This window comes from Panthera tigris, chromosome C2 (assembly GCF_018350195.1).
Source record: "Panthera tigris isolate Pti1 chromosome C2, P.tigris_Pti1_mat1.1, whole genome shotgun sequence".
Lineage (NCBI taxonomy): Eukaryota > Metazoa > Chordata > Mammalia > Carnivora > Felidae > Panthera > Panthera tigris.
In genome coordinates, this window is record NC_056668.1 from 123271828 (window position 1) to 123295597 (window position 23770).

Consider the following 23770-nt stretch of genomic DNA (forward strand, 5'->3'; position numbering starts at 1 on the left):
GAGGTATTGGACTGGACTGGACTGGCCCTTATGTGGTCTCTAGTGCTTGGGAGGAGGCAGAACTGAGTCTCCAGGAATGTGAAAACATTATCTCAAAAAGACAGCAGCAGCTACCGTGTCAAGTTTGACAGCCCAAGCCACACCCAGGGCATACACACAGCTGTGTGGTCGGGCTTGGGCTCTAGCTCTGGGGGAAGAACAGGGGGTGAAAAGAGCTTTGTGACAACTGAGCAAAGAGGAGCCAGCACAGAAGGGTCTGGTGGGAGGAAAGGGGAAGGTGAAGGAAGGAATCTTGCTCTCCTCTCTCCTCCTACTTAGTGGCTGAGGCGTGTGACCCCAGCAAGGGACCAAAGCAGGAGGTACCTACTTGGATCCCATTAGGGAGAGGCCACTCCAGGACTGGTTAAATGGCATTGCCAGGCAGTGGAGTACCAGCCATAAGAATAGAGACAAGCTGTTGCAATTTCTGCACAGCTTGTTTCCCGGCCTCTAGTACTTTCCTCGTGATTGTCTCCTGGCTTTCATAATCCAGCATGACTTCCTTGGTGTTGAGGGAGAAGCCAAAGGCTCAAAGTCCATGGCGCTTTGCAACTAGAACTTCTGGTACTGTGCTCATGCCGACAGCATCTGCCCCCACCCAGTTTCTGCAGCAGGTAAGGCCACAGTCTCATAGGTGGGGCCCACCACCATCACATACGTGCCTTGCTGAAGCTTTCTCTGCCCCACCCCCCCCCATTTGTTTCCAGGCACCGTGAGCCTTCTGCCTCACATCCCGGTCATAGGCCTCAGACATGACAGGGAAACAAGTTCCAAACCTGTCATCATTGGGCCTTCTGAGAGGGCTCGAACCACAGAAACCAGGTAGGTTGATGTGATGACAGATCAGCATGATGTCTCCAACCTCAAACTTGGAGCTGCATCAGTGATCACCAGGGTGTCCACACCCGGAAGGCAGAAAACACTCACTGGGATTGTCACCTTTGAAAGCAGGTCGCCTTCATCCCTGTGGAACCCGCCTGCATCATCACTCAGGATCTGCCATTCAGGAATGCAGACACATGGGTGTTTGGCTGGCACTGTGCTTTGGGGAAAGTTTGGTATCTCACTCTAGTGAAGATCTAGGCCCGAGTCAACTGATTGGCCAGACCTCCTAACCCAGGACCACAGATCGCTGCCACTCGAGGCCAGTGTTTGGTGTGGCACAGGGGCCATTTTGCAGTTCTGATATTCTTCATATGTAAATCCATTCTCCCTGGTCCCACAAACTCCCTCTCCGGGAGCCTGCCCTTCTATACTCGGATACACTCTGCTGAGCTGTTGTCGCTGGGTAGGGTGAGGCGCATGGTCGTTCTCTCACCCCTCTTTTTTTTTCCAAATGTTTATTTATTTACTTTTGAGAGAGACAGCATGAGTGAGGGAGAGGCAGAGAGAGAGGGAGAAAGAGAAATTCAAGCAGGCTCCCCACTGTCAGCTCAGAGGCGGATGTGGGGCTCAAACTCACAAACCATGAGATCACAACCTGAGCCCAAATCAAGAGTCAGTCTCTTAACTGACTGAGCTACCCAGGTGCCCCGTTCTCTCACCCCCCTTAATCAACCTTGTGCTAGGAGTCCTAGTTACTACAATAAGACAAGAAAAGGAAATAAAAGATATGCAGACGGGGGGCACCTGGTGGCTTAGTTAGTAGTAGGGCATGCCACTCCTGATCCCAGGGTTGTGAGTTCATGTATGTCCCCTAATGGGCTTAGAGCTTACTTAAAAGAAAAAGAAAAAAAAAAAAAGATACGCAGATTGGGAAGGAGTTACAGGCGACATGATTATCTATGTAGAAAATCCCAAAATGACTTCTGGAGTTAATAAATAAATATAGCAAAGTGTTAACTCATACTGATGTAAACAAATGATTAAATAAATAAATGAATAGGGGAGAAGTGATAAATCTCCTGTGCAGAAGAATTCCAAATAATTTATGTTAAAGTCCTAAACCGCAGTACTTGTGACTGTGACTTTACTTGGAAAGTCTTTGCAGATGGGATCAAGTTAAGATGAGATCACTAGGGTGGGCCCCCATCCAATATAATTGGTATTCTTATAACAGAGGGACACAGACAAAGACAACAGGAGAAGAACACCTGGTGCCAGTGGAAGCAGGCACACTGGAGTGTTACATAACAAACCAAGGAACCCCAAGGTTTGCCAGCAGCACCAGAAGCTAGGAGGGGGCACAGATGAACTTCTCTAGAAACTTCAGAGAGATGGGGCACCTAGGTAGCTCAGTTGATTGGACATCCGACTTCAGATCAGGTCATGATCTCACAGTTGGTGAGTTTGAGCCCAATGTCGGGCTCTGTACTGACAGCTCAGAGCCTGGATCCTGCTTCAGATTCTGTGTCTCCCTCTCTCTCTGCCCCTCCCCAACTCACCCAGGCGCGTGTGCTCTCTCTCTCTCAAAAATAAATAAACATTTAGAAACTTCAGAGAGAACATGGCCTTGCTGACACCTTGATTTCAGACTTCCAGCCCCCAGAACTGTGAGAGAATAAATTTGTCATTTTAAGCCACCTAGTTTGTGTTAGTTTGTTACTCAACCCTAGAAATTATTACACCCCCTGAAGGAGCCTGAACATAACTCCCTACTCCTCCTCTATGTGTATGTTGGACATAGTGACTTCTTTCTAATGATAACAGTATGGAAAGAGGGAAAAAGAATACTTTGACCGTGGAGAAACCTGACCACCTCAGCCAGGGGATTAAGGTCAGTATCAACAATGATAACTCATACTGATGGTGTGTACCTTGATATGATATAATGAACATGGGTCTTTTTCTCTGTGGTTGTCTTCCCCAAAACCTATAATGTCAAGCTAACCATGAGAGAAACATTGGAGAAATTCCAGTAGAAGAGCATGGTACAAAAGGGACTAGTGCTCCTCAAAATTGTCAAGACCCTCAAAACCAAGGAAAGTCTGAGAAACTCTCATAGCCAAGAAGAGCCCAAGGAGATAACGCATGGCAATATGGTATCTTGAATGGGATCCTGAATCAGAAAAAGGACATTAGGTAAAAATCAAAATCCATTTAAAGTTTCTGAAAAGACAATAAAACACAAATACTGCCAAAATGTCAATATTCTAAAAAAAAAAAAAATTGTAAAAGTTAACAGCATTTTTTAAAAGGGGATCAAGTTTATTGTGGTATTTGCTCTAGAAAAATTTATCAATGGATCCTTATACCAGCTCTAGTGGTCACTATAATAGGTCAATTGTTTTCCACTGAAGTTTTGTGTTCTTTGTAGCAAGATTGTTCCAAGTGACTCCTTTACTTGGTGATTGTGGATGCAAAATGAGATCCAGAAAGCTAATCTGGCCAGGTGATCCCTTAGAAATATACAGAAAGAATGAAATCCTGACTAACACAGAGCAGTTGTATATAATCATTTTAGTTAAAAAAATCGTCCTTATAGGGGAAATACTATTTTTTCACTACACATTACATTATGGAAACTAAGGCATGGAGAAATTTAATAATCTGCCCAGATCATATAGCAAGTAAGTGGTCTAGCTGAAATTTGAGTCTAAGTTCCAGACTCTGGATCTAGACACTCTAGCATAGCGTGGGAAGCCAAACTGTAATAGAGAATTTAATGATACTTTATGAAATCAGAAGAGGAAGTCTGAAGGGATGTTTTATGCAAGTCATAATAAACTATCCCAACCCCACAACTTAGTACATTTTTAGAGAAAGCATAGCATAGGGATTCAAAATGTGGGCTCTGGAACCAGGCTGCCAGAGCCCAGATCCCAGCTCTGCTGCTATCTTGCTGTATGATCAAGGCAAGTTACTTAGCTTCTGTGGTCAGCACAATAATGTTGTCTCTAAAGATGTCCATGTCCTAATCCCCAGAACCTGGGAATATGTTAGGTTACATAGCGAAGGAGAATTAAAGTTGCAGATGGAATTAAAGGGACTAAAGAACTGACCTTAAGATAAGGAGATTGTCCTGGGTTTCCTAGGGTAGGCCCAATGGGATCACAAAGGTCCTTAAAAGTGGATGAAGTCCCCAGAGAAAAAGAGATGTGACAATAGAAGCAAGATCGAAGTGATAATGTATGAGAACTCAGTCCACCAATGCTGGCTTTAAAGTCGGAAGGGAGAGGGTGCCTGGGTGGCTCCGTCCATTGAACCTCCGGCTCTTGAGTTCAAGCCCTGTATTGGGCTTTACACTGACAATGCACAGCCTGCTTGGAATTCTTTCTCTACCCTCCTCCCATCTCAAAATGGATAAACTTAAAATAATAATAATAATAATAATAATAATAATAAATAAATAAATAAAAGACCAAAGCAAAAAAAAGTTGGAAGGGAACCATGAGCCAAGGGATGCAGGCAGCCTGTAAAAACTGCAAGGAAAGGGCGCCTGGGTGGCTCAGTCTGTTAAGTGTCCTACTTTGGCTCAGGTCATGATCTCATGGTTCAAGAGTTCAAGCCCTGCATCCGGCTTTGTGCTGACAGTGCACAGAGCCTGCTTGGGATTCTCTCTCTCTCTCTCTCTCTCTCTGCCCCTCCCTCACTTGCACTTTACTCTCTCTCTCTCTCTCTCTCTCTGATAAATTAACTTTAAAAAATAATAATAAAATAGAAAAATAAAAGCTGCAAGGAAACAGATTTTGCCTTAAAGACTTCCGGAGGAAAGCAGCCTCACTTACACCTTAATTTCAGTCCAGTGAGACCTATTTCAAACCTCTGACCTCAAGAACTCTAAGATAAATTTCTGTTGTTTTAAGTCACGTAGCTTGTGGTGTTTTATTATAGTAGCAGTGGAAAGCTAACACACCTTCTCCATTTCACAGTTTCCTCACTTATAAAATAAAGTTTTCTCATTATCTCTATTATTGTGAAATTAGAAAAGAAAATATAGGGGCACCTGGCTGGCTCAGTTGGCAGGGCACGCAACTCTTAATCTCGGAGTGGTGAGTTCAAGTCCCACGTTGGGTGTAGAGATGGAAGGAAGGAAGGAAGGAAGGAAGGAAGGAAGGAAGGAAGGAAGGAGAGGAAGGAAGGAAAGGAAGGAAGATGGGAAGGAAGGAAGGAAGGAAGGAAGGAAGGAAGGAAGGAAGGAAGGAGAGGAAGGAAGGAAAGGAAGGAAGAAAAAAAGGAAGGAAGGAAGATGGGAAGGAAGGAAGGAGAAAAGAAAGGAAGGAAGGAAGGAAGGAGAGGAAGGAAGGAAAGGAAGGAAGATGGGAAGAAAGGAAGAAAAAAAGAAAGGAAGGAAGGAAGATGGGAAGGAAGGAAGGAAGATGGGAAGGAAGGAAGGAGAAAAGAAAAGAAGGAAGGAAGGAAGGAAAAAAGGAAGGAAGGAAGGAGGAAAAAGAGAGAGTGAGAAAGAGATAAAGAAAATACAGATAGAACCATAAAAGAATGCCCAACACATAGTAAATTGCTGAAAAATGCTAGAAAAATAGTAAATATAAACAACTGAGGGAAGAAACCACAACAGATGCTAAAAAGATTAAATGAAATGTTGTTCAGTAACAGGATGTCAGAATGGTGACCAAGCGTTACCCCATAGTTTACATACTAAATGCAAAAAGGGGAAGCATCTTTACAATGGAGAAATCTAGCAACCACCATCTAAATTCAGTCTTCAAACATAACATCGCCGAGGTAGAACAACCTAACACTGATGTCCCTCCTGATAGGAGGCAATGTTAAAGTACATTATCTTTGAAATATTTCTTACGAGAAAAGTTAACCTGAATCTAATCAAGCTGTAGAGCTGACTTTCAGTTGGCAGGAAATACAAAGAATAGAGGAAGAAGTTAAATAACAACACGAAGAAACACCGAGATAAATCCGGAATGTGGGGACACCGTAGAACTGCCCTTGTCTCTTCAAAAATGTTGCATCATAAAATTAAAAAGGCTGTGAGGGAGTGGTTCTCTCCTCCACAAAGTCGTTCAGGAGACCAGGCCTACCCCATCTGTGATGCTGCCATCACTAACACACCTCCTATAAGGAAGAGAAAGGGGACGTGCAGAATCTTGCGTGGTGGCTTTTAATAGGTCACCTGAGAAAGTGGTACCCATCAGCTTCCACTGGCATTTCTTTGACCATAATTTCACCTGACCCCCACCTAACTGCAGGAGGGTTGAGAAAGTGGCTGGAAGCTTGGAGAAAAGAGGAAAGGGGTTCAGGGTGCATCTAGCCAGCCTCCCCACACATATAACACCCTTTTACACTTCCAGGAGTGCAGGTCTCAGCATGGCCTCTGCCAGGGAATCCTGAGCTGTGCACTCCCTCAGTCCTGAGCCCTTTCTCCATCTGACATGGACCGGTAACCCAGTGTCCTCCTTTCTCTCCTCATCCCCCATAGTGAGTCAGTCTCCAAAGACCAACATCTCCAACCTTACGTATCTCTAAATAGCCATCACCTCTCTGACCACAACTGCCAGGGCTCAGTGCATCAGCCTCCCATCTGGCCTCCCTTCATGCAAGGCTCTTGCTCTGAAAGGATTTATATTCTTGTGTAAGGCTGAAAGTGAGCAAATAAATAAAAAGACAAAATAATTTAAGATGATGGTAGGTGGTAGGTACGAAGGAAGCAGAGGCTGAAGTGATAAAGAATGACTATCTAGGGGTGGGGAAGAAGAGCTAAATTACACAGGGTGGTCAGTGAAAGCCACCCTGAGGACATAGCTGTGGCAGATAGCGATACCCAGAATCATCCAGAAGAACACTATTTCCATTCTGTGTAAACCCTGACACTCCCTCTTCAACTCCCTCTTCCATGTTCCCTCCGCTTGAAGTTGGACAGGTCTTTTGACTTGCTCAACTAATAAAGTACAGCAGAAGTGATGCTATGTGACTTCTGTCATAAAAGACAATACAGCTGGGGCGCCTGGGTGGCTCAGTTGTTTAAACGTCCAATTCTTGATTTTGCTCAGGTCATGATCTGAGGGTTTGTGAAATCGAGCCCCATGTCAGGCTCTGCACTGACAGTGTGGAGCCTGCTTGGGATTCTCTCTCCCTCCCCCCTCTCTGCCCCTCCCCCACTCATGCATGCTCGAGCTCCGTCTCTCTCCCTCTCTCAAAATAAATAAATAAACTTAGGAAAAAAAAGTGAAAGACAATAGAGCTTCCATCTAAATCTTTTGGGACACTTCTCTAGAAACCAAGCCACATGAACAACCAAGGCCCCCCAGGCTTCCACGCTGCCCGCCATGTGGGTAAGCCATCTAAGAAGCAGATCCCCAGTTCTCTGGTGATTTGCCCCAGCTGATGCTGCTTGGAACAAAAATGCATCTTTCCCATCAAGCCAAGCCCAAATTACAGATATATAAGCAAAATAAATGACTTCTGTTTTGAAGCCACTGAGTTTTGGAAGGTTTCATTAGAGAGCAATAGTACTGGACTGAGTCCTAAATACTAAGGAGCCAGCCATGAGGAAATCCTCACGGAGCATTTTAAGCATTGCCAACAACAAATCCTGTGGTGCTGAGACAGGAACAAGCTTAGCACGCTGAAGGAACAGACACAGCCGTGGGGCTGAGGGAGAGAGCAGCACACGTGTGACTGGAGAGAACGGCTGAGCCCACATTGCACAGAGCCTCGCTCACCATGGGAAGAAGTTAGAAACGAATCAAAAGTGCAGTGGGAGTCTTTGGAGCAAAGTGAGAGGGGATTTGTCTCGTCCTTGAAAAGACAGCTCTGGCCGCTGTGAGGAGGGCTGTCTGTAGGCAGACAAGCGTGGAAGCAGGGAGACCAGTTAGCAGACCACTGCACTTGTCCACGATGTCCATAGAGGCAGCAGGCCCTACTGATGGAAATGATAGGAAGTGAGGGAGAAGGAAAAATAAACACAAACTTCTAGGTTTTTCTCTCAAGCAGCCTGGTGAATAACAATGGTACTGGCTGGATGAGGAAGGCTTGGGGAAGAGCAGAGAGGGTAGTGGTGGGGGGAGACTTCCCGTTCCCTCAGGATGTTGGATTTCGATGTGGTTAGAGAAAGAATTCAAGCTGGTTAAATAATTCTCACTAAGCAGTTATGGGCAGGCTAGTACAGAGCTTCTGGGTCTGATGGGAGTGGAAATTCTGATAAGTACTTGGCTTTTCTTAAGAATTCCTTTCTGGTTTTCGTTTGCCTATATAGCTTTAAGAACCTCCATGCAGAGTGTGGTTGTTACAATTGCTGTGGCAAACATCCCAGTTGGAAGCTGAAACACACCCAAAGGAGGAAATTGAACTCAACATGGAGGGGACCCAGCCAGGCACTTTCCCAGACCATACTCCATTAGCCAGTCTGGAGAAGAGCTCCTGAGTGTCCAAGAGGAGGGAACTGGGCTTTAGGTGTTCACTGAAAGAATGACTAAAAAAAGAGGGCAAAGAACAACGAGCTTCTGGAAGGACTCTCAAAGCAGGAAAAGACCTAAGCTGCTAGAAAGCTGCTGGATCTCCTATGGGGAGAGGGAGAAGGAGGGGTACAGGGTGGCCCCAGAGGAGAAGAAGGGATCCTAGGCCAGGCCACAACTATATGTCTTCCTCACCTTTCCTTCCTTGCCTTTTTCCTTACTTCCTCCCCTTTCTTCTCCAGCCACAGTTGGAGGAGCTTGCCCATTCCATTCAACTCTCTCCTTCCACAGGATGCACCACTCCCAGAGCTGAGAAGGAAGGTTACTCTCTTCACCTGGTCTTCAACAAAGATCATTCATCCATCTTGGGCTTCTTGGAGATCACATCACAGGATCCCATGTTGGACCAGTCAACAGAGGGAAGCAGGGTGTTCAGCCAGTCTCTATACAGGCAAAGAATGGGCAATCACAACAGCAGGGACGGGTCACTCAGTGACTTGAGTCCCTTTGCCGATTCCCACTCAGAGTCCCAATTCCACTAACTCCTCTTGTCTGTATTTTTCATGTTTGTTCATTTTTTTCCCAACTGTCTCCTCCGAGGGCTCACAGTACCTACTGCCCAAATATTACTTCTTCACTCTCTCTCCAAAATATGGCAAGGGGTCTCAAGAGCCAATGATAACACATACCTGGACATTGCTTCATTTATTCATTCAATAAGTCTAGGGACGCCTGGGTGGTTCAGTCAGTTAAGTGACCGGCTTTGGCTAAGGTCATGGTCTCTCAGTTTGTGAGTTCGAGCCCCACATCGGGCTCTGTGCTGACAGCTCAGAGCCTGGAGCCTGCTTTGGATTCCATGTCTCCCTCTCTCTTTGCCCCTCTCCTGCCCACACTCTGTCTCTCAAAATAATAAATATTAAAAAAATAAGTCTTTATTGAGCTCCTACCACATAGGATTATTAAAAAGGCTTGACAGTGATCCAAGTGAAAGATAATGGAAACTTGGACCAGTATGGAGGTAATGAAAAGTGGTTGGATGGTAGATACATTTTGAATGGTGGAGCAAACAGGATTCCCTAATGGACTGGACATGAGGTGTGAAGGAAGAAGGGAAGGATGCATGGGGTGCCAGGCTGGCTCAGTCTGTGGAGCATACGACTCTTGAGCTCAGGGTCATGAGTTTGAGCCCCACATTGGCCACAGAATTTACTTAAATTAAAAAAAAAATTTTTTAAAGAAGAGAGGGGCACCTGGGTGGTTCAGTCGGTCAAGTGTCTGACTCTTGATTTTGGCTCAGCTCATAATCTCACAGTTTGTGAGATGGAGCCCCGTGTTGGGCTCTGCACTGTCAGTGCTTGGGATTCTCTCTCTCTGCCCCTCCCCACCCCCACTAAATAATCATTTTTTTAAAAAAAGAAGAGAAGGATGCCTCCAAGTTTTTGGCCTATATATCTTTAAGAGGCTATGCCTCTGTATTGCCATTTTCTGCCATAGGAAAGACTGCAAGACAAGTAAATTGAAAGAAATAAATCAACGGGGACATGTTAAGTTTGAGATGCTTATTTAGACATTCCAGTGGTAATATTCAGATAGCAGTCCAAAGTTCCTGAGAAAGGTCCAGGCTATATAAGTAAAAATTTTCAAAACCTTAGCCTGCCTTTCTCTGTTCATAAGTAAAAAGAAATATTGGAATTAGAGGAGCCTACAGAATCTCAACCAGTAAACATCAGGAAGCATAAGATTAAGCAAGATATCTGGAAATACTGTGACTAACATTGCCTGACAGAGTTGGAGAGTCACCTCTCCCAGAGACTAAGTGAGATAATGTATTTAAATAGACTTTAGAGCTTCTAAGCTCCTATACACATGGGCACCATTACTAAATCTGTCTACAGCAGTCTCCTAACCCATAGGGACTAATGTAGGAATAGTCTTACCCCTGCTAAAATGGAAATCCACCAATGGTCTTTCCAGGTCCCTTCCCTCACAAGGGCAATATGACTATTAAAAACCAAACACCCTTTCCTCTCTCAGTAAACTTTTTTCATCCCTTTACCTGGGCCTATCCCTTTTCCTATTTACAAAATAAAAGCTTCCATGCATATTAATGAAAACAAACAGAGGGTAGGGGAAAGGGAGTAAGGAAAAGAGCAAGACCTTATATAGCAATAACCAACCTTAAATTTCTTGTTATGTGTTTTTTGGTTTTTTTTAAATTTGTTGTACGGTGCCTGGATGGCTGTCGGAAAAGCAAGCTTTTTTTTTTTTTTAAATATTTATTTATTTTTGAGAGAGAGAAAGACAGAGCGTGAGTGGGAGAGGAGCAGAGAGAGAGGGACACAGAATCTGAAACAGGCTCCAGGCTCCCAGCTGTCAGCACAGAGTCTGATGCAGGGCTCAAACCCACGAACCGTGAGACTGTGACCTGAGCCAAAGTCTCACGCTTAACCAACTGAGCCACCCAGACGCCCCAGAAAAGCATGCGACTCTTAACCTCAGGGTCATGAGTTCAAGCCACATGTTGGGTACAGAGATTACTAAAGAAAATTCAAAGGGGTGCCTGGGTAGCTCAGTCGGATAACCATCCAACTTCTGCTCAGGTCATGATCTCACAGTTCATGAGTTCGAGACCCACATCGGACTCTCTGCTGTCAGTGCAGAGCCCACTTCAGATCCTCTGTCCCCCTCTCTCTCTGCCTTTCCCCTGCTCATGAATGCACTCTCATAAATAAATAAATAAATAAATAAATAAATAAATAAATAAATTTGTTGCTTTGTTTTGAAATGTTTGCTGTCAGTGTAATTATTGTTCTTTTGTTGATTATTTGTTTTTTCTCTCTAGATGTTTGGGTGGGTTTTTTTTTTTCCATTTGGGTTTTTTTTTTTAAATAGACTTTTTTTAAGAGTAGTTTTAGATTCACAGCAAAATTGAGTGGAAAATACAGAAAGCTTCTATTTACCTCGTATGATATAATGATTTATAAGCAATATGTATTTGGCCATATAGTTCTCAGATATATTTGGTCTTCATAATATATATTTCCCAGATATATGTATTCTTCCTCCATAGTTTCTGAAAACGCTTCAGAGACATAAAAGTGAAATGAGTGTCTTATTATTGAAGGTGACTTTTGGACCCCACCCAAGGGTGGGATCTGATTGACAGATGGACGAACCAGGTGATTAAACGGTTGTAACTTTCAGTCCCGCCCCTTTCACAGAGGTGAGAGGAGTTAGCGGTTGATTCAGCCAATGACCAATGACTTAGACAATCATGATTATGTAATGAAACCTTCATAAAAACCCAAGAGGAGAGCTTTTTGGTCTTTTTATTCCAGAGAGCTTTCACACTTAGGGAACCGTATGTTTCCACATACCACCAGGTCAGGCCCCAAGCTCCACAGGGACAGAAGCTCCTTTGTTGGGGAACTTGCTGTATGTATCTCTTCATCTGGCCGTTGATTCATATCCTTTATCATATCTTTTTCTGTATCATTTCCTTTAATAGAAAACATAAGTGTTTCCCTGAGTTCTGTGAGCCACTTTAGTAAATTAATCCATCCTAAGGAGGAGGTTGTTGGAATTTCCAGTGTGTAGCTAGTAGGTCAGAAACACAGGTAATAGTGTGGGGCTTGTGACTGGTGTCTGAAGTGGGAGGTGGGGGCAATCTTGTACAACTAAACTCTTAACCTATGGAACCTGATGCTATCTCTGGGTCGGTAGTGTCAGAGTTGAGTTAAATTTTTGAACACCCTGCTGGTATCCAAGAATTGCCTGGTGTTTTGTGGGGTGAACCCCTACACGTTGGGTCTGAGAATTCTAAAAGACCCCCTGACACCTAAACACAGACTGTCAACATCCTATACCAGAGTGCTACATTTGTGGGGTGCCTAGGTGACCCAGTCAGTTGAGCATCTGACTCTTGATTTTGGCTAAGGTCATAAACCCAGGGTCACGTGATGGAGCCCGGTGTTAGTATCTGGGCTGACCATGCAGCCTGTTTATGATTCTTTCTAACAAACTGAGCGTTGATCGGTGGGGCGGCGGGAAGAGGAAGAGGGAAGGAGAAATTGCAAGATGAGCATTGAGGAGGGCACTTGTTGGGATGAGCACTGGGTGTTATATTATATAAGTGATGAATCATGGGAACCTACTCCCAAAGCCAAGAGCACTGTATATATAACACTGTATGTTAGCTAACTTGACAATAAATTATATTAAAAAAAATTATCTGTCTCTCTCTAAAAAAAAAGTACTCTTGACCATTGATACCTTTGTTACAATCAATGAACCTATATTAACATTATTATCACTCAGAGTAGATTCACTCTTGGTGCTGTACATTCTATGAGTTTGGACAAATGTATAATGCTATGCATCCACCATTGTAGGATCATACAGAATAGTTTCACTCTCCTAAAAATCCTGTGCTCCACCTATTCATCTATCTTCCTCAATAATACCTGCCAAACACTGATCTTTTCACCATCTCCATGGTTTTCAGAATTTTTTTTGCATTTTTACAGACTGTCATATACTTGGAATCAAACAATATGTTTGTAGCCTTTTCAAGATTGGCTTCTTTCACTTAGTAATACGCATTTAAGTTTCCTCCATATCTTTTTATGAGTTAATAGCTTATTTCTTTTTTAGCTCTGGATAGTCCACATATTGATGTAAAATGTTTACCTGTTAACCTACTCAGTCACTGGTTGTTCTCTGGATGCTTTTAACATCATCTCCCTACCTTTGATTTTCTGCAGTTTCCCTAAAAAGAGTGTAAGGTGAATTTATTTAAATTTTTTAATTTATATTTATTCTTGGGATTCATTCTAATTTCTGAATCAGAGGATTCATATTTTTCATCAGTTCTGGGAAATTTCTCAGGCACTTTATCTTTGAATAGTGTCTTTTCTCTATTTTCTCCATGCTTTTATTCTAGAAGCCAGTTGTCTATATGTTAGACCTTCTCATTGCATCATTCATTTTTCCTAACATTTCTTTGTTTCTCTGTATTATATTCTGAATAATTCCTACAGATCTATCTTCTAGTTTATTAACTTCCTCTTTAATTATATCTAATTTGCTTTTTGACCTGTTCGCTTAGTGTTTTAAATACTTTACTCTTGGGGCGCCTGGGTGGCTCAGTCGGTAAAGCGGCCAACTTCGGCTCAGGTCATGATCTCGCGGTCCGTGAGTTCGAGCCCCACGTCGGGCTCTGTGCTGACAGCTCAGAGCCTGGAGCCTGTTTCAGATGCTGTGTCTCCCTGTCTCTGACCCTCCCCCGTTCATGCTCTGTCTCTCTCTGTCTCAAAAATAAATAAATGTCGGGGCGCCTGGGTGGCTCAGTCGGTTAGGCATCCGACTTCGGCTCAGGTCATGATCTCGTGTTCCGTGAGTTCGAGCCCCGCGTCGGGCTCTGGGCTGATGGTTCAGAGCCTGGAGCCTGCTTCCGATTCTGTGTCTCCCTCTCCCTCTGACCCTCCCCTATTCATGCTGTCTCCCTGTCTCAAAAATAAAATAAACGTTAAAAAAAAATTTTTTTTAAATAAATAAACGTTAAAAAAATTTTTTTTAATAAAAAAATACTTTACTCTTTTTTTTTAATTTATTTATTTATTTTGAGAAATAGAACGCAAGAGAGGCAGAGAGAGAAGGAGAGAGACAGAATCCCAAGCAGGCTCTGCACTGTCAGCGTGGAGCCCAATGCAGGACTTGAACACACGAACTGTGAGACCATAACCTCAGCTGAAATGAAGAGTTGGATGCTTAACCAACTAAGCCATGCAGGCACCTCAATATTTTACTTATTTTTTGTTGAAGTATAGTTGAGATACAATGTTATATTAATTTTGGTGTTTTATATATATTTTTTAACGGTTAAAAAACACAGAATATAAAATCTACCATCCTATCCATTTTTAAGTGTACATTTCAGGAGTATTAAGTATATTTACATTATTGTGCAGCCAGTCTCCAGAACTTTTTCATCTGACAAAACTGAAACTCCGTACCCACGAAACAGCAAATCCTCATTTTCCCTTCCCCCTGGTAACCACCATTCAACTTTCTGTTTCTATGAATTTGACTACTTTGTGATTTTTTAAAGATTTTATTTCATTTCATTTCATCCCATTTCATGTCATGTCATGTCATTTTATATAATCTCTACACCCAATGTGGAGCTCGAACTTACAACTCCAAGGTCAAAAGTCATAGACTCCACTGACTGAGCAGCCCTATGCCCCAAATTTGACTACTCTAGATACCTCATATAAGTGGGATCATACAGGGCACTTGGCTGGCTCACTCAGAGGAGCATGTGACTCTTGATCTCAGGGTTCTGAGTTTGAGCTCCATGTTGGGTATAGAGATCACTAAAAAAATAAAATAAACTTTAGAAAAAAGGGAGATCATACAGTATTTATCTTTTTGTAACTATCTTATTTCAGATAGTATAATGTTCCCAAAGTTCATCCATGTTGTAACATGTAACGGAATTTCTTTTTAAGGTTAATAACATTCCATTGTATGTACATACCAGCTTGTTTATCATTCATTCATCAATGGACACCTGGGTTGCTTCTACATTTTATCTATTGGAAATAATGCTGCTATAAACATGAATGTGAAAATATCTCTTTGGGGTATATCCATGGAAGTTGGATTTCTGGATCATATGGTAACTGCCCTACTTTTTTCCACAGCACCTGTAATATTTTACATTCCTACCAACAATACACAAAGCTTCCGGTTTCTCCACTTCCTCATCAACACTTGTTATTTTCTGCATGTAGGGTTGCATAATGTTTGTTTGGGGCAGAATAAAGCACAGTTGTCTTGGAACAACAAACATAGACTCCTCAATTTTGAAGTTCCTCATTTTTGAGGGAAGTTTCCAACCACCCTACTGTAGTTGATTGTTCTTTGGCCAACCTGAGATACAAACTAAAAGGGGAGTTCCATGGATGTGTGAAAACAAGGTGCAATAGTGTTTCCCCACAGCTTCTGTAGGTCAGTCCCCAGAGAAATTTGAAAATAGACCTCTGGGACACCTGGGTGGCTCAGTCAGTTAAGCATCTGACTCTTGATTTCAGCTCAGGTCGTGATCTCACAGTTGTGAGATTGAGCCCTGAGTCTGGCTCTATGCCCAGGGTGGAGCCTTCTTAAGATTCTCTCTCTCCCTCTCTGTCTGCTCCTCCCACTTTTGTGCACGAGCTCTCTCTCTCTCTCCCTCAAAAGAAGAAAGAAAGAAAGAAAGAAAGAAAGAAAGAAAGAAAGAAAGAAAGAAAGGAAGGAAGAAAGAAAGAAAGGAAGGAAGGAAGAAAGAAAGAAAGGAAGGAAGAAAGAAAGAAAGAAAGAAGAAAATAAATGACAATTTTATTTTATTTTATTTTATTTTTTGGAGCTCAGAACCCTGGGTTTCACTTCTGGTACCTTGGCTCAGAGGATTTGTGATGTTAGGCAAACTTCCTCCAGGAATTTTCTTTTTCAGGGAATACAGCTAACTCATCTCTGGCTCCAAGGCTGGCACAATGGCTGTCACAGTTCTCTGAATGCTTGTTCTTCCTTATCTGTGCATTGTTTTGTTTTATTTTTTAATTGTCTTTATAGAACAGTGAAAAATCCACCTTTATGGGAAGTCTTTGCATTTCTATGTGGTTCTTTGCACCACGGCAAGCTAGACAAAAACATGACTCTGTGATTCCCACTCAGGGAAATATGTGGAAATGAAATGACTCTTGCTATGGCAGTGAGACCACTGGGTGGGAAGAAAGGTGTACATGGCACCAGTGATGAAGTTTTGGGGTCATGGTGGGGTGGTCCAGAGCTGACGCCCAATAAAGAATTCTTGAAGACATCTTTGGTACAAAAAGGTGATTTTAGAGTTCCCCAGCGCTGGCTGCTCCCTGGTCCCTGTCGCAACCACAGCTGAAGAACAACCACAGTTCGAATTGTTCACGAAGGCTGGCAGTGATGGGCCAAGACCAGGAACTGCGCCTTCCGCAGAGACTGTTCATGGTACTCTGGCTCAAGGGAGTCCCCTTCAACGTCACCGCTGTTGACACGAAAAGGCTGACTGAAACAATACAGAAGATGTCCCAGGAGGGTAGCTCCCAGTCCTGCCATATGGCACCGAAGTGCACACAGACACCAACAAGACTGAGGAGTTTTTGGAGGTGGTGCTGTGCCCTCCCAGGTACCCAAAGCTGGCAGCTCTGAACCCTGGATCCAACACTGCTGGACTGGACATATTTGCCAGATTTTCTGCTTACATTGAGAATTCCAACCCAGCACTCAATGAAAATTTGGAGAAGGGGCTCCTGAAAGCCCTGAAAGAGATATTAGGCAATACCTTGGGGACCTCTAAAGCTAGGACGGTCCTTCAGAACTGTCCCAAATTAAGGCAAAGGGGCATGTGTTTGTACTGCATATTTACTAGTCATTGGATGCCACCTGTCACCAGGGAGGGGCTTAAAATTGGCAAAGCAGCTACACGCAACTGAAAGCAGCTCTCTGTATAAGCTGTCAGCAGACAACATTCCTGGCAACTGTCTGAAGTGCCTTGTCCTAAAGAAAAGCACGTGGATAACATCCCACAGTATCCAGTACACCCCTATACTCCTATTCCCGTCTCCAGAAACAAAAACCATGACCTATGTGTCTCTCTCCAGATCTATGTTTTTAAAGTCATATGCATATTTATTTTCATATACACACGTATATGTATAGAGCTTTTCTTTTTTTGCTTCAAATGATTCATAAGAGGGGCGCCTGGGTGGCTCAGTCAGTTGAGCATCCGACTTTAGCTCAGGTCATCATCTCACGGTCCGTGAGTTCAAGCCCCGCGTCGGGCTCTGTGCTGACAGCTCAGAGCCTGGAGACTGTTTCGGATTCTGTGTCTCCCTCTCTCTGACCCTTCCCTGTTCATGCTCTGTCTCTCTCTGTCTCAAAAATAAATAAACATTACAAAAAAAATTTGTTTTTTAAATGATTCATAAGACATGCATCGTTCTATTGCTTTGTTCACTTGTGTTGGAGATCTTTCCATTCAGGTACAAATAACTCTCTCTTTTGTTAACAACTGCATAATATTCCATATTGTGGATGTCCAATTTCATCAAATGCTTTTTTGACATCTATTGGAGTGATCGTATAGTCATCCTCAAGTTTATCTGACTCTCAAGATTGTTTGAATTGAAAATGCATGAGCACAGAAAAGAACATTTCATTTTATTTTATTATTTTTTTAAGTAAACTCTACGCCCAGTGTAAGGCTCAAGCTTACAACACTGAGACCAAGAATCACATGTTCTACGGACTCAGCCATTCAGGCATTTATTATTTATAAATATTTATTTATTATTTATAAGTAAATAATGTTTATTTATTTGTGTGCATGTGTATGTGTGTGTGTGTGTGAGAGAGAGAGAGAGAGAGAGAGAGAGAGAGAGAGAGAATGAGCAAGCAGAGGAGGGGCAGAGAAAGACAGAGAGAGAATCCCAAGCAGGCTATGTGCTGTCAGTGCACAGCCAGAAGCAGGGCTTGAACTCCTGAACTGGGACATCATGACTTGAGCTAAAATCAATAGTCTGAATGCTTAACCAACTGAGCCACCCAGGGGCTCCCAGATTTAAAATTGTGAAATTAAAAAAAAAAAAAACCCATAAAACTATTAGAGGAAAATATGAAAATAATACCATAACCTCAGTTTATAATGGCAACATTTCCCAAGCATAAAATGAAACCCAGAAACCATGAAGGAAAAATTTGACTTTTTTTTTTTTTTTTTTTTTTTTTTTTTTTTTTTTACGTAGGCTCCACACCCAGCATAGAGCCCAACAAGGGGCTTGAACTCATCACCCTGAAATCAAGACCTGAGCTGAGATCAAGAGTCCGATGCCTAACCTGACTGAGTCACCCAGGCTCATAAAATTTAAAATCTTGTAGGCAACTAAACACTCACACAAAACAAAAAACAAGATTGTAAGACAAGTGATAAGTTAGGAAAATATATTTGAAATGCATATAAGCATCTAGATCACTAATACACAAGATATATAATGAATAAAGAAGAGGGGTGACTAGGTGGCTCAGTTGGTTAAGCGTCTGGCTCTTTAGCTCAGGTCCTGATCTCATGGTTAGTGGGTTTGAGTCCCACATCAGGCTCTACACTGGCAGTGAGGAGCCTGCTTAGGATTCTCTCTCTCCCTCTCTCTCTGCCCCTCCCCTGCTCTCCCATGCTCTTTCTGTCTCTCTCTCTCTCTCTCTCTCTCTCTTTCTCTCTCAAAATAAATAAATAAACTGAAAAAAAGAAAAAAAGGATTTAAACGTCTTGGGCACCTGGCTGGTTCAATCAGTAGAGGATGCAATGCTTGATCTAGGGGTCTTGAGTTCCAGTCCCACATTGGGTGTAGAGCTTACTTATAAATAAATAAATAAATAAATAAATAAATAAATATAAATAAATATTTTTTAAAAGAATATAAACATCAGTAATATCCATTACTGGCCAAGCTGTGGAAGAATGGATGCTCTATTTTATTGGTGAACAGAAAAGAAATTGGTAAAGGCAGCTTAGCAAGTTCTTTCCAGAATTTAAGTGGTCATATCTTTTTTTTTTCTTTTTTTTTTAGGGAGAAAGAGAGAGTGCCTGTGTGTAAGTAGGGGAGAGGGACAGAGGGACAGAGGGAGAGAGAGAGAGAATCTTAAGCGGGTTCCACACTCAGCGTGGAGTCCTACGCAGAGCTCAGTCCCACCACTGTGGGATCATGACCTGAGCCAAAATCAAGAGCTGGACATTCAACCAGCTGAGCCACCAAGGCACCCTAAGTGGGCACATTTTGGCCCATAAATTTTACCTCTCTAAATTGATCCTAAAGAAATACACATGTGTACAGGGAAGTAAATGCAATATCTTGAATGCGGTACAGTTTGTTATTGCAAAAGGTTTGAAATAACCTAAATATCCATTAATGAGGACATTTAGTCGAATTACAATACAGTCATGCTGTAAAATACTAAACAGTAATTTAAAAGAATGAGACAGAGCTGATGTTGAGGTCTTCAATAAACACATAGTATTAAGAAAAAAACCTGATCATATATTTAAATATATATACATACATATATACACATATATATCCTTATTTAAACATATATATGCATGCATGTGCACACATACAACAACCTTCATCAGTGGCTATAAACTTGGGAGGGTACAGAATTGATCCTTGGGTAAAGTAACACTTCCACTATTACAATGAGTCTACATTATTTTTGTGATTTAAAAAACAAATTCAAAAAGGAAAAGTTAATACTGATTGATAAGATAGTACCAAAGAATATAAAAAACAGCTGTAATCCCATCATTTAAAAAAAATTTCTTTCTCAGGGTGACTGGATGCCTCAGTTGGTTGAGTGTCTGACTTTGTCTCAGGTCATGATCTCACGGTTCGCGGGTTCAAACCCCACATCGGGCTCTGTGCTGACAGCTCATAGCCTGGAGCCTGCTTCGGATTCTGTGTCTCCCTCTCTCTCTGCCCCTTCCCCACTCGTATTCTGTCTCTGTGTCTATTAAAAATAAACACTAAAAAATTTTTTTTAATTTTTTTCCTTTTTTAGTTTTTAAAGTAAACGCTACCCCCAATGTGGGGCTCAAACTCAGACTCCGAGATCAAGAATCCAATGCTCTATGGACTGGGCCAGCCAGACGTCCCTGTAATCCCACCATTAAGAGAAAATCTGTCAACATTTTTTCAAAGATTTTATTTATTTAAAAAAATTTTTTTTCAGTTTATTTATTTTGAATGAGAGAGAGCACAAGCAGGGGAGGGGCAGAGAGAGAGGTAGAGAGAGAATCTGAAGTAGGCTTTGCACTCTCAGCACAAAGCCGGATGTGGGGCTTGAACCCATGAGATCATGAGCTGAGCAGCTATCAAGAGTCAGGCACTTAACTGACTGAGCCACCCAGGCGCTCCAAGATTTTTTTTAAGTAATCTGTGCACCCTAAGGAGGGGCTCAAACTCACAACCTGGAGATCAAAAGTCACATGCTCCACAGACTGAGCCAGTCAGGCACCCCAAAACTGCCAACATTTTAATATAAATCTTTTCAGCTCCTTTTCTTTGTATAACTAATTTTTTAACCTAGATACAGACTGAACAGTATTCAAATTCTGTTTTTCTTTCTTCACTTTTTCTCTACAAGTTGTCTACCGTGGAATTCTCCTTCTTTCATTAAAGTTATTATTTTCATTCAGTTTCTCCCTCTGGGTGAAAGTCAAAGCCCTGAGCTCAGGAAGGACACTCCTCTGCTGATCACTAAACCAGAAACTCCAGATCCTAGCCCCAGGGCACAGGAACGGTTTAGGGGGAGCCACTACCACCCGGTACTATGAGCATCAGACTACTTTGGGTCTCATGGTAAGCTGAAGGTACACCAAGATGCTGGGCTGAGGACCAAGGGATCAAACTAGGGGGCCAAGGAGCCCTGAGTATGGCTGACTGGGTTGTTGAAAAGAACTGCTAGAACACAATTAGTAAAGGAAGTAGAGCCAAGGTGAGGCTCCGCACTGCCCCGGGGAATCCCGACTCCACAGAGACTGAACTTTGCCCCCTTCATGTGAGTTGCAGGATAGCATGAGTTGAAAGCGGTACTTTCCGCGCAACGTGCTTTCTGCAGTAGGAAAACCTTACACTTTAGCCTAGTTCACAAGGGTGAGTGTTTACTTAGACATCAAGGGTAAATCCACACTTGTGGTTTACAAAAGATTCTTGACCAACGCTCCTTTAGACTTAGACAATGACGAGCAGGAGCAGGTCCAACTTTCGCTTGGTCTTAGCTAGACTGCCCGCAGCATCCTTCAGGCCCCAGCAGCGCCTGCGCAGAACGGCCTAGAGCAGAACCAGCACGTAGGTGAGCAGGTGGAGGCATTATGGAGGATGGAAGGGGAACCACCAGTTGCATTAGCCTCTGAATATAATCTAATTGTAATTCTGCACAGTATGGGATAAGAATCTATGGACAAGTTTATAATAAGAGGAAATAAACATTTAGTTTATAAGAGTCAGGAAGGAGGCAGAACTGATTGCAGAACAGAAAAGGAAAGTTACCAAGACTATGAAATGTTTTCAAATCTCTTTCCAGTAACCATTTCGCAATAGATACATATCAAATAGTTATGTTACACACTTTGTTTTTTATGTTGTATACTTTAAACTAATACAATGTTACCTATCAATTACACCTCGATAAAACTTGGAAATTTTTTAAATGCAAACCCGTTCCTTAAAGTAAAATGGTCCTCTGGTCCCTCCCCTCCACCCACCCCCACCCCCCCACCCAGTCTAGACACTAAAGATTTTAACTTTTTGTTTCTTTGTAGGTTTTAGGACCAGCACGGAGCCCAGCACGGAGCCCAGCATGGGGCTTGAACTCAGGACTCTGAGATCAAGATCTAAGCTGAGATCAAGAGTCAGATGCTTAACTGCCTGAGTCACATAGACTCTAAATGCCCTAGACCCTAAAAGATTTTAGCAGTACCGTTAGTAAACATACCTGCTGATTTGTAAATGAACACTATTGCAGTAAGATGGTCTTTGGCATGGCCAAGGTCTTCGTGATTCCCACCACCTCTATATTTTCCCAGCTCTTCTACCAAAGTAAGGAGCTTCATAAATGTTTGTGGTTGATGGCAAAGTTGTTGAGTTTCTGTTGTCAATTCTGATAATTCTCCCCCAAGGAGTAGGGAAAAGTCAGAAATGATGCAAATAATCGACTCCATAAATATATCTATTTTTTATTTTTATTTTTGTAAGTAAGCTGCATGCCCAGCATTCAAGAGTGCCATGCTCTACTGACTGAGCCAGCCAGGCACCCCTCCACGAATATATTTGGTTTTGAAGCATATATGTATTGTGATAATTGTTTTGGTAAATTAGCCTTTATTGGTAGTCACCCAGCATGTTTAATAGTTAATCCAGGAATGTCCTTCTCACTGAAGAAGTTGTAAGTGTGTCTAAAAGATCCTTCTGGCAGAAACTTCCTCTCACTGACCCTGTGGTGTATGTGACATAGAGTCCACCAATCAAATCCTCTCTTTTAGGGCTTTGACATTTGAACAAACTGAGAGGAGGGGTATGACCTTTGATCTCAGTGGGCTAAGAAATTGGGTAGAACTCTAAAGCCCAAAGGGAATGTATTTATGGCCCACATGGTAGATTAAAAAAGGGATGCTGTGATTCAATTCCTTCATACATTATTCACTTAACAAACATTTCCTGAACACGCAGTATACACCAGACACTGTACGAGACGCTTGCACTTGGGTTTGCACACACTCATTTCATTTAACAGATGAGGACAAATTCAAAACCTTTCAAGAAATTTGCTCAAGTTCACACAGTCAGTCTAAATGATCTAGGTTTCAGGAAGCCTGGCTGGCTCATTTGGAAGAGCATGCAACTCTTGATCTCAGTGTCATGAGTTCAATCCCCATGTTGGGTGTAAAAATTACTAAATAAATAAGTAGATCAATTAACCTTTAAAAAATAAAAATAAAAAATAAAATAAAAGGGCAATTTTCAAGCCCCTGTGTCCTGACTAGCACTGTCCCCAGTCCTAGTGCTTTATTTACTATTCCACAGTTGATTCTCCAAAACTTGCCCACATCCAGTATTAGGGGTGAATTGGGGAAAAGAAAAAAAGACTCTTGTTAAACAGATGAGGTTGACTTAAAAAGTAGAACTAACTTTATTTCAATAAAGTGAGTACTAAAACTTATTTACAGTCCCTGAGAACACATCGCTGGTAAAAGCAGAGCCTGGAAAGGAAGATTTCTTAGGAGAAAATGGATAAACACACACACACACCAACACACAGAATTCTCCCTAGATCAGAGGAGATGACGTTCAAATAGCCACTAGAAAGCTGATGGTTGGGGCGCCTGGGTGGCTCGGTCGGTTAAGCGTCTGACTTCGGCTCAGGTCATGATCTCGCGGTCCGTGAGTTCAAGCCCCGCGTCAGGCTCTGTGCTGACTGCTCAGAGCCTGGAGCCTGTTTCAGATTCTGTGTCTCCCTCTCTCTCTGCCCCTCCCCTGTTCATGCTCTGTCTCTCTCTGTCTCAAAAATAAATAAACGTTAAAAAAAAAAAAAAAGATTTGAAAGCTGTTGGTTGAGGTGTTTGGAATGAATGAAGTAAACAGTGAGACTCCTGGCTGCAGGTGAAAGAAACCCAGCTCAACTAGCTTAGACAACCACAGAAAGAGCCTCAAGGGCAAGTGCATCTAACTAGCTCTCTCTCTTCCTCCTCTTTTTCTTGTCTGTACATCTCTCTGCATGTCAACTCCACTCTCGCTCCGACATGTTCCTACAAGTGAATTCAAGGATAGCTGTTGGCAGTTTTCAGACCACATCTCCCA

General features: G+C 42.5%; 1 pseudogene; it reads right to left on the bottom strand.

The window, feature by feature from the left end:
* Positions 1 to 403: 403 nt before the first annotated feature.
* On the bottom strand, positions 404 to 8704 carry LOC102957125 (annotated as a pseudogene).
* Between the last annotated feature and the right edge of the window lie 15066 nt (positions 8705 to 23770).